We start from the raw sequence: 25,895 nt of genomic DNA, 5'->3' as shown, positions 1-25,895 counted from the left end.
AACAACAACCCTGCTGCTGACAGAAAGCCAGCCAAGGAGACTGACAGATGAATTCCCCCAATCAGACAACACCCCTCAATTAGTTGTCCCGCCCCTCTCTGTCACTGCCCAATTCTCTGCTGTGAATCCCTATACCCCAGAATCCAACCTGGCAACCTTCACTGCAAGAGAGATCCCTGAGAGAGACAGAGTGAAAGAGCCACAGAGCTGTAATTAAGAAACAAAATAATACTTTTAAGTTGAATCTAAGTAATATAGAAGCCACACCAGACAGCACACAATTTGCCCATCATCTCACTCTTGCCAGAGGGCAAAGAGTTTGTTTCTGATAAGATTGGTGAGTTGCTATAAACTTTGTGTTTGCTACTTTAGCAGCTAAAGCAGCCATGCTGTTAGCCATGATAGCAGCTAATAGGCTAAGTTACCATGCAATGTCAATGCAGAGTTAGCACAATTGTTTGGCTAGTGCTAGCATTGAGTTCCAAGCCAACCTACCTGGTTAATTATTTTGCACTCTAAATGGAACAGAGTTATTTTATGTCACCACTGTAGATGACTGTGTGTTTCATTTTTGTACATTTTGTCCTATTTTAGCTTTTGATAAAATGGATTTCTAAGCAAGGTTATTTTCCACACCTTTCATTCCTAGCTGAATGTGTGCTGGGTGTAGCTGCTCTGTCTGCACCACCATTCCTGGTGGTTAGAGGAGCACTATTATTTGGATGTCATTGGTGAGAAAAAGCACTTTATTACAATGCATCTTATTTTATTTCATGATGAGAATGTATTTTATTTTATAAGAAGTTGTTGTACTGAAAATAGATTGTATTTTATTTTGATTGATTGAAAGACACTATTGTGAAATGCTGTTCTGAATTACTGTTAATTATAGTTTTTCATTGTGGTCCTGTATGCATGGCATACAGGTCAGGTTTTTTGGATGAGGCCAGAGTTTAGGTCTACCAAGGATGGCGAGCTACCAACCCAGGATCGAATGCATGTGAAGACCATCTTTTTGATTTCCTTGGAGACCACCACCTCTGCCCCCTGCCCTTATATGGTTTTACCAGTGTGGTAGGACAGAACTTTGCTCAAACCACAGAACTGAACTGAACTAAACACAACACACTGATCTGCACATTTATCCATCCCATAATACTGCACTCCACAGTGTAGTTGGAACGGTCATTGGACTCATTCATTCACAAACATCCATCTGTGATTTCATGGTGGGGTTATTGATGTGTATTGTGTATTGATTTGAAGGTAATTGTAAAATTCATACTGTGTTGGGTATAAGAGTTCATGGATCCATATTTCATAATTTAAAATACTCACTCTACAGTTAAAAGGGATATTTACAATTTAAAAAGATATCTACAGTTAAAAGGATATTTAACTAAAACGGATACTTACCAGGGTGCACCCGTAGATCATAACTCATAGGTTAAAACCTGTAGGACTGAAAACCTAAACTTAAAGGGTATTCCACTAAAAATATCTTAAAGGTTTAAACGAAGGTGAAAGGTACAGTGATTTCATCACTGAGGTAAAGAAGTGACTACAAGTTACATTTTCACTGTTATTGAGCTCACTGTATTTTGTCTGTCTGTTTTGTGTATTTTTGGTACCATTCCTCTTTATTATCTTTCTGAATACAAGCCGGCCCTTCTTTATTATATCATATATACCTGTCTGGTCTCATCATTATTAACTCTTAAATGCTCCAGTAGTCGAACCTTACAGATCACTAGCCCAGGATTAATGCCTTATATGGTAGTGGTTGAAGTCTATTATATTCAAAGGTGTTACACGTGTTACAGTATATATAGTGCTTGGTGTGGATGGCCCGTTAGGCTTTATTAATTAAGCCATTTGTATTACTAGAGCACTTTTCAGTGCATTTTGTCAGACCGTTGGTTTAGTCTCCAAATGCTTGCATTTACATTTTCACGATTTCTTTCATAAAAGATCTACAATCTTGTATATGTTCTATATTTCATCTGTTAAAGCATAAAAACAATGGTTAAAGCAGTTCAAAGCAGGTCTAAATGCCTTGGTTCAATAAATGTGAAGATTCAAATCATATTGTCTGTCTTTATTTTTATATTTTCACATTTTGGGAAATGTAAGGTAATTTTGAACAAGATGTAGCCTTACAGTATATCAGCATACACATAATTTAAAATGTACATGCAGATTACCATTAGGTTGTTGGATGATCAGGATCAATATTGATTCCTAACATGATTCAGTATAATCAATTTATAAATTAAATCAGTGTTCGATTCCTGATGTTGTTTCAACATAAAATCAACTAAAATGTGCATGCAGATTACCTTTTAGATGATGGTTGAATCAATGTTGATTCCTAATGTTGATTCAACATTAAATCAACTAAAATGTGCATGCAGATTACCATTTAGATGATGGTTGAATCAATGTTGATTCATAATGTTGATTCGACATTAAATCAACTAAAATGTGCATGCAGATTACCATTTAGATGATGGTTGAATCAATATTGATTCATAACGTTGATTCAACATAAAATCAGCGTGCAGAATACCATTTGGATGATGGTTGAATCAACGTTGATATAGTGTTAGTTAGTGGTTGAAACACAAACGTTGAATCAACAAAGATTAGGGTTGCGATTTCAGTACAGTTTCAACGTTGAGATCGAACGTTGATTCAACCGTTATGGCCGCCTATTTTTCAACGTTGATTCACCCATATTTTGCTATCTGGGAGGCCTGTTCAATCTCAGGGAACGAATCAGGGCTCAGCTGACTACCAGAATACCAATCAAAGTGGAGCTCCTGATGATGTGTACCTCCCACTGCAGCACGGTCAGTCTTTGAACCAATCATGTTGGTTATGGATACTTCTGACATGTTTTCTGACAAGGACAACGGCTCCTAATCTGAATTGAAATGAATTATAAGTTCATAGCTGAACATAAATCTCTTTCATTCATTATATGACTGGTACTTTTGGAAGTACATTAAAGTCAGTCAGTTCAGTGTTTGTTTTACCTACTAATTCACACAACTATTCACATTGTACTGTAGAACTATTTTTCAATTGTGTTAAACAAAATCCACTTTATTGTGTATTTGTTTACCTTTAGGCGACACAAGCTTTTATGAAGTACTCGAGCGATCTACTGACTATGAAAACGGTACAGTATCTAATGTTTAAATATTATCATGCAACACTGTTGTCCAGAGTTATTCATATGTTTAGGCCAAGTGGTTGTACATTTCCAGTAAGCAGAGATATCTGTGATTTTTTCTCTTTTTTCTTCTTTTTTTTAATAGATGGAATGGGAATTGAACTTGGTGAACAACAAAACTCTGGCAACCAACTGCAAGGTGAATACACCAACAGATTCATCAAACTGTTCAAATATGACCCTCATTCTGCAAAGCTTCTAATTGTCTTTCAACTCATTTTCCATTACAGAATCATCAGGAAGGCATGAGTCTACTTAAGAGGAAACACTTTGATAATGGATGTGGAGGTAATGCTGAGGCGTTATATCCTGTAAATATTTACTGTAACTTTGTTTCCGGTCCTTGGATAGAAACGTGAAGGACAACCCAACTTGAAATATGGTTTTATGTCAAACCACCTTGGAAATAATGTATTATGTGCTTGCATAACTGGGGACTGACTGTCACTTTTATACATCAAATGTGATAATTCCCAGAGCTCAAAGTTTTTTTTTTTATGAACCTCTCTCTCAAACAGTAATTGGAAAGTAGTGAAAACAGAATTGTTCATATATAGACACCTGGCTTAAAGATTATTTGTATTTGGTGTCTATGGAGCAAGCAGCATTGCTTCCTGCAGTGCAGTGACCACATGGACTCTTTGAGTTTAATCATGACAGTTTTGAACGAAAATGGTAATAAATTAGGATTCACATTAATAACACCCAGAGGAGAATAGCAGTCCCTGCTTTTAGCGGCGCTAGCCGTATAGAGCGGATCCTGCTCTATACCTTACTTTGTCCGTGTTCACCGTCAACGTTCTGATTGGTCATATCCGTCAACGTTCTGATTTGTCAGACCCGTCAACGTTCTGATTGGTCAGACCCGTCAACAAAGTGATTGGTCAAGCTTCACGTGACACATGGCTATAAACACATTATAAACACATATCGATGACAAAATGTATCAAAGGCGCCGCTACCTTCACACAGGGTGTGATTTTTTTGTTTACTGATCCCCATTCCCCATCCCCTTTATTGTCTCTGCCAGGAGACTATGTTTTCACTTTCCGTCCCCCCCTCCCCCCCCTCGGCCAAGCTAACATTGGTCAAGCCTCACGTGACACGTGACATTACGTTGAAAGAGTTTGCTCTGATTGGCTAGTGAGACGCATGACGTATAGCGGCCTATAAATAGATGTGTCACTTTGAAAGAGTCTGTGTCTCTTTCAAAGTGAGGTAAGACAGGAATAATCACGAAATGGCTGAGAAATGGCGGAGCAATACATTATGTAGACACGCTGGTGTCATCACAATACGTAATATAAATAGCTTAGACAGGATTAATCAATATTTGCTGGCGGGGACTTGTGCTCATTTTCTAGTTACAATATGTAGCCTACATATGTATATGATACTTTAATGAGGGTCATACTTGGTGCAGGTGGGTGCTCCACAAGACCATGGGCCTGTTCCTCAAAAGGTGAATAAACTAAGCCTGGACTTAAGCCAAATCCAGACTTGACAAAGTCGGGTTCATATAAGCCTCGTTTATTCCGTTCCTCAAAGCAAAGCCAGGCTGAAAAGGAGCGACTTTGTCGAGCTAGGCCTTGTCAAGCCAGGCTGTGTCGAGCCAGGATAATGACAGGCTTTGTAGCATCTTACCTGAGGATATAAGACTAGAAAAGTCACTGTCATCTTTTAAATCTCTTTTGAAAACCTACTTTAATTGGTTTATTTGATTGTATTTTATCCATGCTTTTTTCATTCTGCGCCTTTCTTTGTTTATTTATGTTCATTTAATTTTCCTTCATATTTTGTAATTTTTTTTTTTCTGGTTTTCTTTTATATGTTTTATCTTGTTTTTAATTAAGCAATTTGCAAGCTCTTTTCGAAAAGCGCTTTGAAATAATGTTTTTACTATTCGTTTTTTTAATATATTTTTAATGTGTAGTTTTTATTTTTTACATGTTATGCTTTTTGAAGTGCTTTGTAAGACAAAATAAAGTGTATTATCATTATTATTATGACCAATCTATTCCTTTCTATCTAATTTTCTTATAATCAGTAAATGCAGGGTAAGAGATTTATACAAGGCAGAATATTCACTAATAAATGCAGGGTAACTGTTTTATATGTGATAATCAACAAGGGCTATCGCCTTCTACGGCCCTTCTTCATTCACTTTTGTACAAAAGTAGTCAAAATAGCAGATCTACAAGATCAAAACGTGTTGCATTGCAACAGCAACGATATGCAATATAAAACAAATGCATGGGAATGTACAGTCAGATTGACATGAAGTCAGTGACAGGTCAGGGACAAGTCACTGAAAATAGCCAATCTACAAGCTCATCCGCTATTTTCAGCATGTGATACCACCATACGACTGTCACCAGTCTGTTCATTCAGTATTTGAATGAACAGACTGCAGTATGGCATGTCTAGCTTCGAGACATGTAGCAGGGTTAACAGAATATGGGTCAGTTGTTCTGACATGGTGCTGCACGCCCATTCATAAGCATTTAATATGTGCACTGTTATTGATAAACACTCATTCAGTATGATATAAAACCAGTCTGATATATGTAACATAGCAGATGTTAACTATATTTCACGAGTACAGACCACGCCTTCAAACCAAACATCGTTTAACGTTCTTTATTTAGAAAAGAAGGAGAGGGATCTGTCGGGAAGGTATTTGGTTATGCATGGATTAGATGATGGAAGGAAGGAAGGGAAGGGAAGGAGGGTTGGGAGGAAGGGAGGCTTGGGGTGAGGATAAATCGAGGGGGGAGTTGGCTCGGTAACCATGGTGATCGATCAAGCTTGTAACCTAGAGAGTGAGCTAGGAATGGAATAGATTATGGGAGTAGAGTGAGGGGCAAGGTTATTAACGATCTCATTGTCTGAAGGCGTAGTCTTCCTCCTGAACATACATTGTACCAACTCCATTTCACGAGTACAGACCACGCCTTCAAACCAAACATCGTTTAACGTTCTTTATTTAGAAAAGAAGGAGAGGGATCTGTCGGGAAGGTATTTGGTTATGCATGGATTAGATGATGAAAGGGAAGGGAAGGAGGGTTGGGAGGAAGGGAGGCTTGGGGTGAGGATGAGGAGTGGAGATGAAGGGGGCGATGATGTGTAGACAGGGAGGTGATGATGAAAGGGGTGAGGATGAGGAGTGAAGACAAGGGGTACGAATTATCTAGTGAGGAGGGTAAGTGAAGGATGTAAGGTGTGAGGATGGTGAGAGGATGACTAGAGTGAGGTGAGCTGAAGGGAGTGAGAACAGAGGAAGGGGAAGTGGGGATGAAGGGCCGTGGGCGTGCGAAGCATAGTTAGGGGGGCGCAAATGAGTGTGTGGGAAGAAGGGCGTCGTAGCCCTGGGAAGGGATGAAGGACGGGGCCCAGTGCGGGCGCGGCCCTGGGGGTGGGAAGGGCGAAGCCCTGGTGGGGGGGGAAGGGCGTAGCCCTGATGGGGGAGGAAGGGCGTAGCCCTGACGGGGGAGGCATAACCATGTGGCTCCAGGGGGTGGAGACCTGAGTATTTGGCTTAGGGTCTGAGGAGATAGGCGTCCGTCTTGGCAGTGGTCTGAGGGCGCACCATCACTCGAGACCCCAAAAATAGAAAGCATAATTAATCGTTAATTAGAACATTAACTGGACCATGGATGTGTGGGCGTTCCTGAGGTCTTGGACATTGGTAAATACGTGTGTATGCTTGAGAAGTCCAACGCCTTAGGAGTTGGACGGTGCGGTCGGTGCCTCTTCTGGATGCAGTAGAAGCAGCACTGATTCGGAGTGAATGGCCGGAGAAGTTACCTACAGGGTATCCGGCTTTGGTAGGAGTGAGAGGGACGAAGGACGTAGCCCTGAGGAGGTAAGAGTTTTGTTTAAACAGATTGGGAGTCGTTTTCTGTTTTGTTATATGCTACGTTTTAGCACTAGACATGGGGTGAGGTGCTCCAGTCAGAAGTTAGGTTGTTGCTTGGTTGGGAGACTTGCGAAGTATGTTGATGCATCCAGCGAGGATATCGGGAATGGTATTACTGGATGGTAGGCTGAGGAGCACCGATGGAGAGTTTGTTATGGGGTTGATAGGTAGGTGTGTTTTATGGTCATGGCGTTGACCAGGGATAAGTGACGTAGGGGAAGAGCGTGATGAGGTATGAGGACAGAATGGTAGGTTGAAGGTGGAATTGTTGTTGTTGTTGACGATCCGGGCAATCCTTCTGCTGGATACTGTGGTAGGACTGAGAAGGGTGATCTTTTTGGAGATTAGGTTAGCTGTCTGAGTGTATAGAACGGAGCGGCTGGTCAATATAGGAGCCCAAAGGAAGCCGCGACAATGGTCTGGTAGATTCGAACGGTGCGTGTAATCGAATGGCTTCAACTGGGTAGTAGATTCTTGTAATCGAATGGCATCTTCGGCTACTTTTTGGCAATCAATAATCTTTGCATCCTCTTCAGCTGACTCCTCTGAGGATGGATGAATGAACAGAGGGTGAAGGGAGGCGCTCTGTGCCGAGGGAAAGGGGAGGCACGCAGTGCCGAGGGAGGAATGGGCGGATCTGAGGGAGGGAGGCACGCCATGCCGATTCAAGGGAGGGAGGCACGCGGTGCCGATCTGAGTGAGAGAGGCACGCGGTGCCGATCTGAGTGAGAGAGGCACGCGGTGCCGATCCGAGGGAGGGAGGAAGGGGAGGTGGAAGGGAGGGATGGAGCGAGGCACGCTGTGCCGATCTGAGTGAGAGAGGCACGCGGTGCCGATCTGAGTGAGAGAGGCACGCGGTGCCGATCTGAGTGAGAGAGGCACGCGGTGCCGATCTGAGTGAGAGAGGCACGCGGTGCCGATCTGAGTGAGAGAGGCACGCGGTGCCGATCCGAGGGAGGCATGCAATGCCGATTCAAGGGAGGGAGGAAGGGGAGGTGGAAGGGAGGGATGGAGGGAGGCACGCTGTGCCGATCTGAGTGAGAGAGGCACACGGTGCCGATAAGAAGGCGGGAGGCACGCTGTGCCGATCCGAGGGAGGCATGCAATGCCGATCCGAGGGAGGCATGCAATGCCGATTCAAGGGAGGGAGGAAGGAGAGGTGGAAGGGAGGGATGAAGGGAGGCACGCTGTGCCGATCCGAGGGAGGAGGCACGTTGTGCCGATCAGAGGGCGGGAGGCACGCTGTGCCGATCCGAGGGAGGCATGCAATGCCGATTCAAGGGAGGGAGGAAGGGGAGGTGGAAGGGAGGCACGCTGTGCCGATCCGAGGGAGGGAGGCGTGCTGTGCCGATCCGAGGGAGGGAGGCACGCTGTGCCGATCCGAGGGAGGGAGGAACGGGAGGAGGGAGGGATGGAGGGAGGCACACTGTGCCGATCTGAGTGAGAGAGGCACGCGGTGCCGATCAGAAGGCGGGAGGCACGCTGTGCCGATCCGAGGGAGGCATGCAATGCCGATCCGAGGGAGGCATGCAATGCCGATTCAAGGGAGGGAGGAAGGGGAGGTGGAAGGGAGGCACGCTGTGCCGATCCGAGGGAGGGAGGCGTGCTGTGCCGATCCGAGGGAGGGAGGCACGCTGTGCCGATCCGAGGGAGGGAGGAACGGGAGGAGGGAGGGATGGAGGGAGGCACACTGTGCCGATCTGAGTGAGAGAGGCACGCGGTGCCGATCAGAAGGCGGGAGGCACGCTGTGCCGATCCGAGGGAGGCATGCAATGCCGATCCGAGGGAGGCATGCAATGCCGATTCAACGGAGGGAGGAAGGGGAGGTGGAAGGGAGGCACGCTGTGCCGATCCGAGGGAGGGAGGCACGCTGTGCCGAGGGAGGGCGGGAGGAATGAATTGGTGGGAGGAGGGATGAATGATGGATGGAGGGGAGGGATGGATGGATGAAGGCTGCATGGAACCATCTGGACGTTGAGTTGATGTAGGCCAACGTGTGCTCTTGAACTGCGATTGCAGGGACGGACATCTGATGGGGATTTGGTGCAGGCGGTCTCTGGCAGCCGTAGTGGTGTTACGGCTGTAGCAGTGCCGAGTTGTGCTGGATTGGCGCAGATGCTCTTGGGGCAGCCATGATGGACGTCGCTACTGCGTGACGATCCTGGGGCTGTGGAAGGTCCCGTCGTTGCCGGGTAGGGGTGGAAGCCATGTGATGATGACTTCTGTGGCTGCTGTGCTGGGTAGAAGGGCAGCTAGAGCTCGAGGCCAAGCGTACGGTGGCATCTGTACTGTGGCTGCAGAGAGAGAAAAGGGGGGGGTGACACACAAGGGTGGGGTGGGAGGGAAGAAGAGAGGAGGGTTGCTCCGAATGCCCATGACCGTTGGGGGGCATCCGAGTGGGGGGTGAAGGTGCTAGCCAGCCCGGTGCAAAGCAACTTGGGTTTTTTGGCTGACTAGCGGCCTCGGGGACGGAAGCAGGGGAGAGACGGAGGTGAGAGGGAGGTTGGATGATTGTGCAAGGGGTGGGATGACAGTGAAGCCTGCGACAACGTGGATGAAAACCTTTGCCAGAAGGTTTGGTAAGATGGGGGAGGGATGGGGGTAAGAGGGATAAAAGGAGGGAAGGGAGGGGGGGGGGAGCAGGCACGGGGGGTGAGGGGAATGCATGGAGTAGTGAAAAACGGTCTGGTCTGCTGGACCGAGGCGTTTAATAGGTATAGCGGATTAGCAATGGCTAGACGTGAGTAGCAATAGTGGCTGTGACTACAAGCCGAGCGGTATTCAATCCAAACTTTATTTTTAGTAATCTATGATAATATTGTTGGTAAACAACTCTGTTTGGCGTAAGCAGAGAGTATGTGAACTGAGAGAAAAGTGTACAGTATGTGCCAATTGAGGTCGAGTAGAGTAGATAGCATTACAATGCTAGCATGGGAATGGATGGGAGGGAGGAAGGGAGGGCTGCACGATTATGGCCAGAATGATGATCAACAGTTGTCAAGACAATATTGATACATTCGTTTTAGTGACAATAGTCTGTCACAAATCATGACACAACTTCACATAAATTCCTCGTACATTCCTGCCCATGTACACGTTAAGCTCAGTGTGTCATACATTTAAATGTCAATAATCGAAAAGTTAATTAATTGTGGGATGTTAATTGTGATTACGCCCTAGGGGAAAGTAGGATTAAAAGTAGGGATGAATGGGGGGCTGAATGAATGGAGGATAGAAGGATGGGTGAAAAGGATGAGTTAACGATGGGGAGACAAGATGGAGGGATGTATAATGGGAGGATGGATAGGAGGATTAGTGGAAGGAATGAATGACTGCCAAATGGGTGAATGTATACTAGCAGATTGCTTCGTATCATGGCCACAATAATCAGCTTTGTTACATAGTATAGTCTTCAATACTTCCAACATAGGTACAAATAAAAGCTCATGTATGAATGTTTGTTGATGGAAGACAAATGCTTCATTCAAGCTGAATAGGTTCTTAAATGGGGGTAAGTGTACCTACTGAGGTACTAAAAGAGTAGTGGGATAAAGTGTTAACATGTTTTACTGTTATGATTAATAGCAACATGTCATGGTTATCTTTGTAAGAACTTGATTAACACAATTTACTTTAGCAATGCTTGTTGCCGCTATGCTGTTATGGTGACATCAAGCTGACTTTTGATGCAAGTATTTCGTAGCAATCTATCGTAAATAGTAGGAGATGTTAGTTAGGCTAAATAGAAGGATGTTTGAGTGATGGAAAGAGAGGGGCTGGAAGGGTAGATGGAAGTGGGGTGGGGAGGAATGGATGGGTGAATGGGTAGATAGATGGACGGATGGATGAAGTGGGGGGTGAAACAATGAAATAGATTAGAAGGGGTGATCAGGCATGGTCAGACAGCATAATGAAAACAAAACACGCAGGGCAGTATGAAGTCAAATATGAATTGCATGGGTAGGCTACTAGCCTGCAGGAGGGGAAACGTTTGGTATTGTCAGGTTGTTGGAGTAGACTTAACTTTTGTGTGTTGTTGCGTTGGTAGAACGGGAGAATCATTTGGCGCAGGCTCGGCGCGGGGCAGCTCTGGACCTGAGTGTGACGTCGTCGACGTCCACAGCGAGGGTCCTGTGCTTGTGCCGGTTTGAAGAGGTGGAGCGGCAGGGAGACAAAATGAATTCTCTGGTCGCGGTGGTGTCTGTATCCCGCAACGTTGGTGGGTGGCGTTGTGGAGTACGAACCGGGAAGTGCCGTGACTCGCGGCCCGCGAGACAGCATGGTGATGGTCCGGGTCGCCGATGCGTCGTGGAAACGGGTGATAGTGGGGATTGGGTGGGAATGTGGACGGTTGAAACAATATTAAAGGCCTTACTACCATGTGAGCCAGAATTTGTTCCATAGCCTCATTATCAAATTTGGATTAAGGAAGAAGTTTGGATATTTGGATCCGCTGAAGTCGATCAGAATTCGTTCCATAGTCTCATTCCATATGCAACGTTGGTGGGTGGCGCAATGCACACGGATAGCATCGCTGGAGTACGGGAACGCCGTGGGTGGCGTCTGTCTGGTGTTGCACAGAAGGAGGAAGAATGCTGATGTGGTTCACGGTACGTGATGAAAAATTACTTTATGATCGATCGGCGATTTGGCGGAGAAACACGTTAGGAAGCGGCTTGTGTTGTGTGCGACTGAAGTCGCAGATGGCTTGAGGGAGACGTTCCTCGTCGTACGAAGAACAATGCACGAAGGGCAGGCGAACCTGGCAGGTTTAAATACCCTCACTTATTGGTAGAAGGGGTGGAGTTCAGGGTGGAGCGATTAGTTACCATGGCATCAGTGCCACTGTGAGTGGCAAGGGTGGAGCTATGATCGGTTACCATGGTGGATAAATCGAGGGGGGAGTTGGCTCGGTAGAGAAAACAAATAACGCACATCCTCCGTACTTTTGGTGCTGAGCTTTAACTGTAGAAACAGTAACAATGAAAAAGAGATGAGGCTCGCAACTCACTTGTGTGCTCCAGGGTTTATTCAAACACAACAGCTCATGATACGACGTTTCGACCCTTTCGGTCTTTTTCAAGTATAAACAAGAAAGCAGGATATGACCTCTTTTTATACAGAAATACATGATTTTGGTTACCAGCCCCACCTGGTGAGCGGGGGCGGTACCAAGACTTAATAAACACTTTGTCCAAAGACAACATTTCATCTTTTACATTTCACAAAATATTTTTAGAACATTTTCTTGATTTTTTACAGCAGTTTTTTAGAAAAGACTTTAGTAAAAAAATATACATTTTAGTAAAAAAATATACATTTTTCAAAAATATAGACTCAATTCATTTGATTCAACAGACAGGTAATAAGGATTATGCTTACTATCTGTTGACAAATATTTTTCAGAAAGTATTCCTCAAGAAATACATCTCAGAACATGCATTCCTAAAAAATACTTCCTAAAAACTATACATCTTTTTTGACTCGGTCCAAAACCAGCCACTGTATACCGCAAGTTACACATCAAAAAGAAAACCCATCAACGGGAAAGATAAGTTACCTACATACAGTAAAGACCGCTCCCTTTTCTTGGCTTGTTTATAAATATGGCCTAATGTCAAAGTCCTCATTAAGTCCTGCTGGTGCCATAGTTTTAAGATAATGGATCCACCATACTTCCCTCCTTAGTAGGAGATTGTCTATATCTCCCCCTCGCCTCGGAAGATGCACTTTCTCTATTCCTATGTATCTTAAAGATGAGACATTGTGGTGTGCTTTTTTGAAATGTAAAGCTACTGGGCTTTTTTCATCCCCATTACGTATCGTACTCCTGTGTTCAGCAATGCGTGTTTTTAATGCACGTGTTGTCTTACCCACATACGCTTTCCCACATGGACATCTGAGTAGATAGATTACATTGTTCGTTGTACATGTTATTTTGCCTCTTATTTTTATCTCTTGCCCCGTTGACGGGTGATAGAAAAAGTTGCATTTTTCTGTAAAGTGACATTGAGCACAAGAACCACAACGTCGATTACCATCTGGCAAGTCATCTAGGAAAGTGTGGGGTTTTTTAGGCGGCAGATCTGATTTCACCACAATGTCTCTGATATTATGTGCTCTTCTGTATAGTAACCTAGGGGGGATCTGAAAACATTTGTCTAATGTTGGATCAGAACTAAGAAGATGCCAATGTTTCTTTATAGCCGTCTTAAAACAATTACCAAGAGGTGAGTATTGTGTGATACACTGTATCGGTTGTACAGACGTATTTTTATTTTTAGATTGTAAACATTCTTCCTGGTTTTTTTGGCATACTTTCGATGCTGCCTTGTCTACAATGTCCTGTGTGTGTACCCTCTTGCTTTGAACATATTCTTTAAAGTATCTGTCTGTTCCTGAAAAAACTCGTCTCTACTGCAGATTCTACGGATCCTATAGAACTGACTGATAGGTAAGCTGTTTTTTAAGGGAGTGGGATGAAATGAATCACTTCTCAATAAAGAATTTCTGTAACAGGGTTTCCTGTATACATCTGTTTGGAATGTACCATTCTCTCTTTTGATTACAATATCTAAAAAAATTACTTGGTGTTGGTCATGTTCCATAGTAAATTTTAGATGTTCATTTCTGACATTGAGAAAATCAAAGAATTGTATTAGTGTCATTTCATCCCCTGTCCACAAAATACATATATCATCTATATCTTTTCCACATCTTTATGTATGGCAAAAACATATTTTCTGTTGAGTTGAATACATAATTCTGTTCAAAAAGACCCATGTAGACGTTTGCTATGGACGGGCTGGCTTTACTGCCCATACTCACACCCTTGACTTGTAGATAGTTCTCGTCCTGGAACATGAAGTAGTTGTGTGTGAGTAGTGTCTCTGTCAGCTCTATAAGAACGTGAGTCTCTGGTGTTGAATCTGGTGGACGCTGATTCAGGAACAGTGTCAGAGCTTCCAGAGCCCCTGTATGGGGTACTGAGGTGTACAAGGATTCGACATCCAAACAGGCCATGTAGGTCACAGTGGTTGGATCCTGAATGGACTTCAAAGTCTTTAGTAGGTCTGTTGAATCCTGCGTGAAGGACGGAAGAGATTTCACTATTGGTTGTAGGAAGAAGTCCACAAAAGAAGAGATATTCTCAGTTAGAGATCCTATTGCTGCCACTATTGGTCTACCTTTAGGTTTGACAGGATCTTTATGCACTTTTGGCAGACAATAGAACACAGGAGTAACTGGATGATCTATCTTCATATAATCATATTCTTTTTTCGTCAGGAGGCCATTTTCCAACCAGTTCTTTAATTGATGATGGATCTCATTTTTAAAAATTACTGTTGGATTGCCAGAAAGTTTTCTGTAGCTCTTGGTATCTCCTAACTGTCGATGTATTTCCTTTACATAGTCACTCCTGTTCTGAACAACAATGGCCCCTCCTTTATCAGGGAGTTGGCTCGGTAACCATGGTGATCGATCAAGCTTGTAACCTAGAGAGTGAGCTAGGAATGGAATAGATTATGGGAGTAGAGTGAGGGGCAAGGTTATTAACGATCTCATTGTCTGAAGGCGTAGTCTTCCTCCTGAACATACATTGTACCAACTCCATAAACTGTTGCAAAGTCAGTTTAACATATAGAATATATAACAGGGTACAACATATGTTCTTAAAAATAACAAGATAAACTGTTTAAAGTAAATGTAATGTATAAAATAATGGTTGATGTGAAATTAAACTAAACCGTTTTGTGGTTTTGAGATGTGAAAACGTCCTGTACCTGAGCCATCTATAAACCACAACTCTTTCCATCTACTGCATCACACTTGGCTGTTCCACACACCTCCCTCTGTTATGATGCCAGCTCTTCTACAGAAGATGACACAAGTTTTGTGTTCAATCATATATGGCTGTTCCACAGACCCCCCTCTGGCCTCTCTCTTGATGGCAGTTCTTTCTACACAACATCACAGGAAGTTGTGTTTTCATGTCCATGCCCCCTAATATGCAGAGCATCCTGTTATCTACTCTATCAACATAGTTTAGCAGCATTCTGCACTAAAGTGTGTATATGTGCACATACACACTATACATACACTGTACATTCAGTACACTAATAATGTTTTGGTTGGTTTATCCACATAAATCCAATACTTAGTTGACCAGATTCCCAGGGGCTCTAAACCATAGCCCCCCACCTGCTTTCACTCTACACTAAATATATTCACTGAAAATAGCCAATTTACACGTTCATAACGCATCACGTTGCAATGAGTTTTGAGCTTATAGATCTGTTATTTTCGCTGAATGTTAGTCCCAGAATAGGGACGCTATAGGGTTTTTTTAATTGGTAAAATGTGTATACTGTATCTGAATACTGTACAGTATGTGTCCATGTATTAACGTATTGCCTCAGAATGAGCCCTGAGTGTTGATGTCTATGTCCTGTTTGAATATTAAATGTCTGCTTGACCTAAATGACCCCACTCAAAACAGATCTCAGGTGTTTCAGTATGAGTCTCTCTGGCTGAGCTGGGAAGTGCAGGGGAACTGAGGAATGTTTCATTCAATGGGGACATTTCTGAGTATGTCCCACAGACTGGGGACAAAATCACCTCCCACCGTGTCATCAGAGACCAGTATCATGAAGATACTGGAGTGTACTGGTGCAGGTCTGGACTGGCTAACGGATTCGGCAGATTGGAGAAATTTCCTGATGGCCTGCCAGTGTAATCACTGATTTAGGCTTACAGACCTGCTGTCAGAGAAAGAATAGGCACTTCTCAATTGTATAGCAGTTGATCAAATTGTCAGTCCAGAATATCATGTAGGGTTTAAATCATCAGTCCTTGGGCTATAAACCCCATGATTGGCACCTTCTGTAAGTGAATCGCTTTTGACCCGATTATTTTATTTGTGCTACAAAGGGTAGTATCCTGACTTGTCTGATTCATTTGATGTTAAAAGAGGCTGTTCTTTATTTTTTTCTGGCCTGGGTTCCTGGGCTAGTTGCAAGCCCATTATCAAAGGAGGTTGCACTTGCAGCAGATTCTATCAGTTTTAGAAGGTGGCGTGCAGCCGTGCAGTTCGAGTTATGTTGGCACATTGCCTTTGAAATCCTCCTCATTTGTTCACTAGAGATTTGTTCACTATTTACACAAAACATAATCATTCTAAAATATATTTACATATTCTAAAATATATTTACACATTCTAAAATAAATTTACATATTCTTTGGACCTACAGTATATTGCAATGTTTTATGTTTATTCATAAATGAATGCCCTACTTCGCAAAGCAAGGAGTGAAATTAGCTGATCTACAACCTCACAACACGTATCATGGACAGCTACAGCTTGTAGATCTGCTAAACCGGTTAAGTCTCTCTGTGAGCGACTGAGCGTGACTAAATAATAACTACAGGTCATTTTTTCTTGGACATACAATATTTTCACCCGATTATTCTACAGCATGCTTGTGTATTAAATGTGATACTTTTACAGTTTGTGACAGGCTGAGTATTGTAATGTCAGTACACTCCTGTCAGTATTTCAAAAGTACATTCCTTGACACACCAGGTTACACTTAGTTGACTGGGGTCCCCCAGGGGCTTTACTAGGCCACCTCGGTTTTTCCCTCCACCACAAATAACCGATCTACAAGCTCACAAGTCACGTTGCGATGCGTTGTGAGCTTGTAGATCGGCTATTTTCACTGAATAGAGATACTAGGGTTCAACAGGCTGAACAAGCATAATTCATACAACAGCAACATTTAAGTGAGGGTTTGCATGTGGTACCACCAGTACCACATGGTAAAGTTAGTGAACACCACATGTTCCACCACCTTTATTGTAGGTCAACATCATGGCATCATTAGCTGTCTCTGTCAGGAGAAGGAGACAAAGTAACATAAAACTTCTGCGAGCTTGTAGATATGCTATTTTCAAAGGATTTTTATACATTTGGAAACATGTGAAATGGGATATTGTGCATAATGAGTACTTTTACTTTTAGTACTTAAGTATTTTTAGGCAAACACTTTTTGGGGCGGTGTAGCCGCCCCCTATAAGTGAGTTTTGGACACCGACCAAAAGATTTGTATACCCCCTAACCCTTCCATTGTTAATGCAAATCGATAGCCAATCACATTACAGCTAGGGCCCTATTCTGGGCGCCGCCTTACCCATTATCCCTAAACTTCTTTGCCATTTTTTACTATTTTGAAAAACATTTTCAAATCGTTCAAATAGCCAATCTACAAGCTCACAACGTGTCAATGTAGATCGGCTAGTTGAACTATTTGAAAATGTTTTTCAAAATAGTAAAAAATGGCAAAGAAGTTTAGGGATAATGGGTAAGGCGGCGCCCAGAATAGGGCCGTTGTGACATCACCACTAACTGTAATGTGATTGGCTGACTTTGCAAATTCAGGACTGTGATTGGCTAGCGAAACACATGACACATGTGCAGCCCTATGAATAGCAGTATGGACTTTAAAAAAAGTAATTTATCCTTTTTTAAAGTGAGTCATGTTGTGATGACCACACACCGCCCACTTCACACTGGGTGTGATTTTTGGGGCGGTGTAGCCGCCCCCTATAAGTGAGTTTTGGACACCGACCAAAAGATTTGTATACCCCCTAACCCTTCCATTGTTAATGCAAATCGATACTTTTGCAAAGTCAGCCAATCACATTACAGCTAGTGTCATCACCACTAACTGTAATGTGATTGGCTGACTTTGCAAATTCAGGACTGTGATTGGCTAGCGAAACACATGACACATGTGCAGCCCTATGAATAGCAGTATGGACTTTAAAAAAAGTCATTTATCCTTTTTTTAAAGTGAGTCATGTTGTGATGACCACACACCGCCCACTTCACACTGGGTGTGATTTTTTACTTCTAGTTAAGTAAATTCTTAATTCTGGACTTTTACTTGTAACAGAGTATTTCTACGTTGCAGTTTTGATACTTTTACGTAAGTAAAACATGTGAGTACTTTTTCCACCACTGCTAGCTGGTAGACAACATCCTTGTTTAGAGGATGTGACGTGTGTGTGGTTGATCATAAGAAGTGAAGGGACATGTTGACCTATAAAATCGAAACCACAGAATCAGTACCAGCTATAAAAGAATGGGGGATTTTGTGCAATTTGCTAATTTCAGTTAAATGAAATAAAGAAAAATAAAATAATAGTTATATGACATAAAATAAATCTCTTGTGAAACACATCAAATATTGTCACAGTCGGGCAGAAACCTTGTATCTCCATATTTAAACGTTTTTTATGTTTTTTGTCAATTGATGCCCTACTTCATCATACCAGAGTGGCGAACAAAAGTAGTGAAAATGGCAGATCTACAAGCTCAAAACGCGTTCACAACAGCAACAATATGCAATATAAATCGACAGGTAAGGGACAGGTCACTTAAAATAGCCAAACTACAAGCTCACAAAGCGTGGCTGATGCAATAGGTTGTGAGCTTGTAGATCAGCTATTTTCAGCATGTGATACCACCATACGACTGTGGACCAGTCTGTTCATTCAGTATTTGAATGTATGGCCTGTCTGACGGTAACAGTGTTAACAGAATATGGGTCAGTGATTCTGACATGGTTCTGCTCATTAGCATTCAATAATTATGTGAACTGTTATTGAGAAACATTCATTCAGTATGATATAAAACCAGTTTGATGTATAAAATATGTAACATGGTACAGCAGATGTTAACAAGATAAACTGTTCCAAAGTCATTTCAACATAATGATATACCGGTATAAAATGGAACAACAGATATTAAACAGATAAACTGTTTAAAGCCAATTTAATGTATAAAATATATAACATGGTACAGCAGCAGGGAGATTAGCCTAATATTAATGGTTGGTGTGACATTCAGATAAATGATGATTATAACAGAGGACTCTGTTACAACTTTGATATGGTATTAAAGGACTGTATTATTCTTTAGGTACTATTTGCTCTTGTGACTGTCACAGGTGGGGGTTGGGGGCTGAGGCGAGCGGCTCAGCCAACTATGAGATTCTAGGTATAGTTCTTCTAGGTATAGCTCTTCTAGGTATAGCTCTTCTAGGTATAGCCCTTCTAGGTATAGCTCTTCTAGGTATAGCTCTATCTCAAGTCTCCAAGTATCATCAAGGTCGTTAACTTACAGCTGGTCTGCTAGCCGCTCCGCGTTCCGCTGTACTTATGGTTGGGATATGATGTCGTATGATCTTAGGGCGACGTCACACTGGCGTTGCGTCCTTAATCGAGACGATTATCCCATCGTCATCGTCGCCTTGGTAACAATGATTATCATCAGTAAATTGAGATGTGAAAACATTCTGTATCTGAGCCATCTATAAACCACAACTCTTTCCATCTCCTGTGATAAACTTGGCTGTTCCACACACCCCTCTCTGTTATGATGGCAGTTCTACAGAAGATGACTGCAAGTTGTGTTCTCAATCATATATGGCTGTTCCACACAACCCCCTCTCTTATGATGGCAGTTCTTTCTAACCAACATCACAGGAAGTTGTGTTTTCATGTCCATGCCCCCTAATATGCAGAGCGTCCTGTTATCTACTCTATCAACAGAGTTTAGCAGCATTCTGCACTAAAGTGTGTACGTGCACATACATACCATACATATACATACACATACACTATACCTTACAGTACACTAATACTTTTTATTGTTGGTTTATCCACGTAAATCCAATTCTTAGTTGACCAGATTTCCAAGGGCTCTAAACCATCCTGTTTTCAATCTACACTAATATATATTCACTGAAAATAGCCGATTTACAAGTTCATAACGCATCACGTTGCAATGAGTTTTGAGCTTGTAGATCTGTTATTATGCCAGTCCAGGTCTGGACTGGCAGATTGGGGACATTTCCTGATGGCCTGCCCGTGCAATCACTAATTTACAGACCCGCTGTCAGAGAAGGAATAGGCACTGCTATACAGGTCATGTATAGCAGTTGATCATAATGTCAGTCCATAATATCATGTAGGGTGTAAGGCATCAGTCCTTGGTTCTATAAACCCCATGTTTGGCACCTACTGTAAGTTGACAGTTATTTTATTTGTGCAACAAAGGGGAGTAACCTGATTTGTCTGGTTCATTTGATGTATGTTAAAAGAAGTTTTGATATGTATTTATTATATATTTTTTTATAAAAGTGGCTCAAGAGGATCCCGGGCTCCCCCAGAGTTAGTGCCGAAGTGTCCTTGAGCAAGACACTGAACCCCTAATTGCTCCCGATGAGCAGGTTGGTGTCTTGCATGGTTTCCTCCACCATCGGTATGTGAATGTGTGGGTGAATGTAATGCACATTGTAAAGGGTCTTGGATAAGGTGCAATATAAATGCACTATTTATCATCGCACAACATGTGTGCAGTCACACCCAGCTCCAGGCCCGGCGACAGCCGACAACAGAGGAGTGGGGCAGGTGACAAGCTGATTATAATGTTTTCCCCCTCAAAATATTAAGTCAGATCTTTGAGATTGACAGTGTCATGGAGCCATGGTGGCTATTTACAACCACGAACAGCAGCTAAAGTCCTTGTCATGTCTGTCTATCAGTCCCCCCAGTAATAAACAACACGACTGACTACTTTCTATTTACGCCGAAACGCGTCCGTGTATCCCGTGCCTTATTCATTTAAAAGTACCAGAAGGTTTTTTTTATTAACTTACAATTAAAAAGATATATTTATGCAGCCTCCTAATGTGCCAGCGGTACATTGACAAATATAGCTCATGTCAAAAAGAGGGTGCACACCGCACACATTTTTGTTTGTACAAAATGCAATTACAGACGAACCTGGACTGGCTCGTCTTTGGCACGTTAGACTCTGACGGTGCTGGTGGTGATAATGGCGATTCATTGCTGACAGTGACAACAGGAGAACTTGGAACCGGGTCCATGGCAGAGAGCGACTGGGCCGTGCTTGTGTTTGTTGTTGTTATCACAACATACCACACTCACAGCGCTAGTTGTGAGCCCAGGAACAGAGGTGGTTGCACTTGCAGATTCTGCCAGTTTTTTCATCAATTTCGAATATGCATTTTGAAATTGTGCCTCACATGATCAACATGCGATGCTTCCTCCAGTATAGTATTCACCTGCGCGGGGTCTGTGTGTGTGTGTGTATGTGTGTGTGTGTGTGTGTGTGTGTGTGTGTGTGTGTGTGTGTGTGTGTGTGTGTGTGTGTGTGTGTGTGTGTGTGTGTGTGTGTGTGTGTGTGTGCATGCGTGCGTGCGTGCGTGTGAGTAGTGGAGTTATGTTGGCACATTGCCTTTGAAATCCTCCTGATTTGTTCACTAGAGATGCTGATTTCACTCACTATTTACACAAGACATAATCATTCTAAAGTATATTTACATATTCTAAAATATATTTAAATATTTTAAAACATATTTACATATTGTGGCTGTCGGGCAGAGATCTTGGACCTACAGTATATTGCAACGTTTAATGTTTTTTCATAAATTAATGCCCTACTTCACAAAGCACAAAGGAGTGAAATTAGCTGATCTACAACCTCACAACAAGTCTCATTGTGACATCTACAGCTTGTAGATCTGCTAAACCGGTTAAGGCTGTCTGTGAGCGACTGAGCGTGACTAAATAATAACTAGAGATTATTTTTTCTTGGACATACATTATTTCCACCCGAGTATTCTACAGCATACTTGTGTATTAAATGTGATACTTTTACAGTTTGTGACAGGCAGAGTATTGTAATCACTCCTGTCAGTCAAATAAAATAAATCAAGAACAAATGTGTTGATTTTCATGAAACTTCTCGAGAAGACAAGATGAGGTTTGATGGAGCCTCATAGAAAGGGTCTATCTGTCTGTCTGTCTGTCTGTTTGTCTGTCCGTCCGTCCGTCCGTCCGATAGAAATAGTGTGTGGTCTGTCTGTCTGTCTCTCTGTCTCTCTGCCTCTCTGCCTCTCTCTCTCTCTCTATCTCTCTCTCTCTCTCTCTCTCTCTCTCTCTCTCTCTCTCTGCTTCTCACAGCTATTAGTTCACTGTGAACAGGAAGTAGAAAGGCATTTCAGAGTCGTTCGGGAAAGGATGGGTCACATCTTGCACTGCATGCTCCTCTGTGAGTATATCACTAATAGTACTAATATGTCTAATGAACTAGTGTTTCAACCATTTCAACATGGGAAAATGTGTACTTAAACAACAACATTTTGTTCAAGTTAAGCTGCTGAGTTTGACCTTGCTGTAGATTTATCATTTCAACAATAATATAATTTAGTATTAGCAATAACAAGTGTGGCCCCCTTGACACCACTGGCTGTATTACAGTAACTACACACGTATGATGAACAACAACAACAACAACAACAACAACAACAAAAACGTTGCTGGGTGTACTGCTTGTGTTTAAAACAAAGTATTTTTCACGGTTTCACAACTTTTCACTGTTGATGCATTTTATTTCTCTCTCTGCTGCTGCTGCTGCTGCTGTTCACTCGGGGCTAGAGCCTAATTTATACTTCGCAGCAACAGTGTCCCGTGCCTAATATAGTAGACATACAAGCTCACAACACGTCGTGGATGCAACTCATTGTGAGCTTGTAGGCCTGCTATGTTTATGGCGTGCTAATTAGAGTGCTAATTAGAGATGAGAGATTACATTTGAGAGGCGTCCTCACGATAGAGGATTCAAATGAACTGAAGCATGTTTGTAGTGAGAATGTCACCTATTGATGTAGATGAGCTCCCGGCGGAGGTCTCCTGTGTGAAGGAGGGACGGAATGATGAAGGATGATATGAACAGGATGTATGAGAATCCTATGAGAGAGAAAGGAGATCAAAGAGCTCATGACAGGATATTGAGTAGAGATTTAACCATATGGGCACTACACCGATAGTGAAGCTACTGGGGTCAGAAATTGAGAGAAGTAGGCAGACCTTGAGAAACCCACTGAGTGGAAAATACACTGAATAATTAACAATAAAATGTAAATGAGTAGAATGGCAGATAGAAAATGATGAAAGAAATAAACTTGAGGGCTGGACCCCGCCACCTGACACAACCACCAGTAAATGTAAGTAACGAACTAGCAGCCATGAATCGCTGGGCGTCGAGTACTGATGAAGCTTCTGGTCTAATGTAATCAGATTAGGCAGATGAAGACCATCTTCCCATGGACTTCAGAGTATGAACCGGGATGACGCTAGTGGCAGCAGTAGTAGCAGCGCCGATTCTCAGAGAGTGACTTGAGAATCGGTCAGGAGGTAGTCCGCATTTTTTAACGAGAGAATGGAGGTGACAGGAGAAAAAGCTTTGGTAGGAAGACCATTAGAAAGGAGAAACAAGGGAGCATGACTAGGAGTGCGTTTTCGGACAGAGAGGAACCTAAGCATAGAAGAATAGGGCCAATAACTAGCAGAAATCCTAGCGACTGAAATGAAACAGCCTTTAAGCTTTCTATCTGATTTTGAGTGTTTTAAAAACAGTTTATAACCAAGGTGAACGAATGAAAGATCTGAGAAGCAAATATCTCTGGAGACATTGAAAGCTGTGGACTTTGTGGTGAACTTTCCTACCCTAAGAAACCCATAAAAGGCGAGTAGGATGACAGCTTCAAATAGACAATCTCCATAAGGGGTGAGATTCCATTCCAAAGACATTTAATGAGGGTGTGAAGAATATTTAGCGTTATGGGAAGGCGTTTATCTGGGGTAGGAGGTGAAGATCTACAAAAGCCTTTAAGGAGGAGACTAATATGAGTGTTAGTGAATAAGCTAGGGAAGAAAGGATCAATGAGACGAGCATGGAACTGGATCCCTGCCACTAAGCTTTGGATAGAACCAAACCGGAGATTGTTTACTTGAAAGTTAAAAGTAAGAAAAGCCGAAACAGAGGAAACCAACACAGGGATTAAAGGAATTTAATATTCAGAGCAGAATAGACCAAATTTCCGCCATGCTGAGTCGTAGGAGCTTACTGTGGCAGGAGAAAGAGCTGCTCTGATATAACTGCGAGAGAGAGAATGAAGGCTATGTAAAGGGATCAGATCTTGGTAATCGGGGCAGACCAGGGAGAATGGTTTGGCTTAAGGGCAGCGCTGATGGAACTCCTGAAATTTGAAGCGGGAGAGACAGTCAGCATTATTAACACGACCTAGAACATGTGCTGCTTTAATTATGAAGTTTTGCATAAAGGAAGACCAGGTGATGAACCTCATGAAGGGCATTATTTGAGGGGAAGAAGAGCAACCTTTATTTATAATGTTCACTGTGGCTTCGTTATCGCAGTGAAACAAATACGCCTACGAGACCAGTGAGATCCCCAGAGTTTGCAGGCTACCGCTATGGGATACAACTCATGAAGCGCAATTGATAATGGCTGACACAGACAGTCAGATTGGCTCAATTCTGGTGGCCAGCTAGCAGCGAACCATTCTCCCTGGAAGATTCCCCAAAAACCTGTAGAGGGCGCTGCGTCAGTAAAAAGGTGCATCTCGTTAGCTGGTGTCTCAATGTCATTATAGAAAAAATAAATCCCATTCCACTCTTGTAGTAATTTGGACCAAAAAGCAAGGTCAGAGTGACAACCTGCGTCTAGTGTTATTTGGTCACTTAGAGAAACTACTTCTAACAGCCGAGCAATGAAAGATCTGCCCTGGGGAATTATTCTAATAGCACACGAACGGCAGGTGGCATAAATTATACAAAATCCAGCAGAGGGCCTCTGACAATGAATTGAATATGTGAGGACTGCTTCTGCAACCAAACTTCAGCCGGACTGCAAAGTAAAATATATTCTCCCATTTTACTCCAAATAATGACCACTGTGACGGGTGGATTGGCATTACTTTAAAAGCGTCGGTTATCTGCCTTCGCCAGCCAAGCGCCTTGGCCTGCGATTTTGATTAGTTTAATTGCGTCGTCGATGGAAGTGTATTGCAGAGAAAAGTTTTCAAGCGGAATCATTGAATTAACACTAGGACAAGGGCCGTTACGAGGTGCAGACATGTCAATGATTAAACGCTTTTTACCAGAATATTTACGAGTTGCGATCCCTATGGGATTAATGCGGAAAGGTTTAAACGGTGGAACGACGAATGGACCGACCATATAACACTAAGAGTGAGACGACGACGTCTGGTTCTTTTAAAGCAGATTGTAAATTAGGTGACACGTGGATGGAAGTTAAATGAGAAATAACACCAACACGGAAACCTTGTGACAGTCCTGTAAGAAGTTGATCTGAAAATACCGAGTCGGGAGGTGTAGATAAAGCAGAAGACAGCGCCTGGATATTAATGGGAGTTGAGGGGTGATCTTTTAGAATGGTTTCGATAGGCGAGGGGCTTTGGCTCGAGGCCCCCCTCTCTCTCCGGCTCTCGGAGGTCGGAATCGCCGTGGACACACAGACTTTGGGTGGGGGTCCTTGCAAATGCTACAAACATGAGAGAATTGACATTTAGAAAAAGTGCAGACATTTTCGTTGAAATTATTGCAAATTGGAACATTATTAAAGAAAAGCACCTCTCTCGCGCGGACGTCTCTCTGGGGGCTCTCAGCCTGTGTACTGGAGGCAGGTGGATTAAAGCTTGAACCGGGCAAAGCAGCGCTCGGGTGGAGTTCGGTTTTCACTTTTGGCAATGAGAGAAACACAAAGTAAGTGCACGGTGGCCACCCGTATGTAAAATGAGCAATTCTGTGTCAAGGCAAGACCAA

The sequence above is a fragment of the Gymnoscopelus microlampas genome (assembly GCF_963454915.1).
Source record: "Gymnoscopelus microlampas genome assembly, chromosome: 19".
NCBI classification, from domain to species: domain Eukaryota; kingdom Metazoa; phylum Chordata; class Actinopteri; order Myctophiformes; family Myctophidae; genus Gymnoscopelus; species Gymnoscopelus microlampas.
This window is presented reverse-complemented; position numbering follows the sequence as displayed.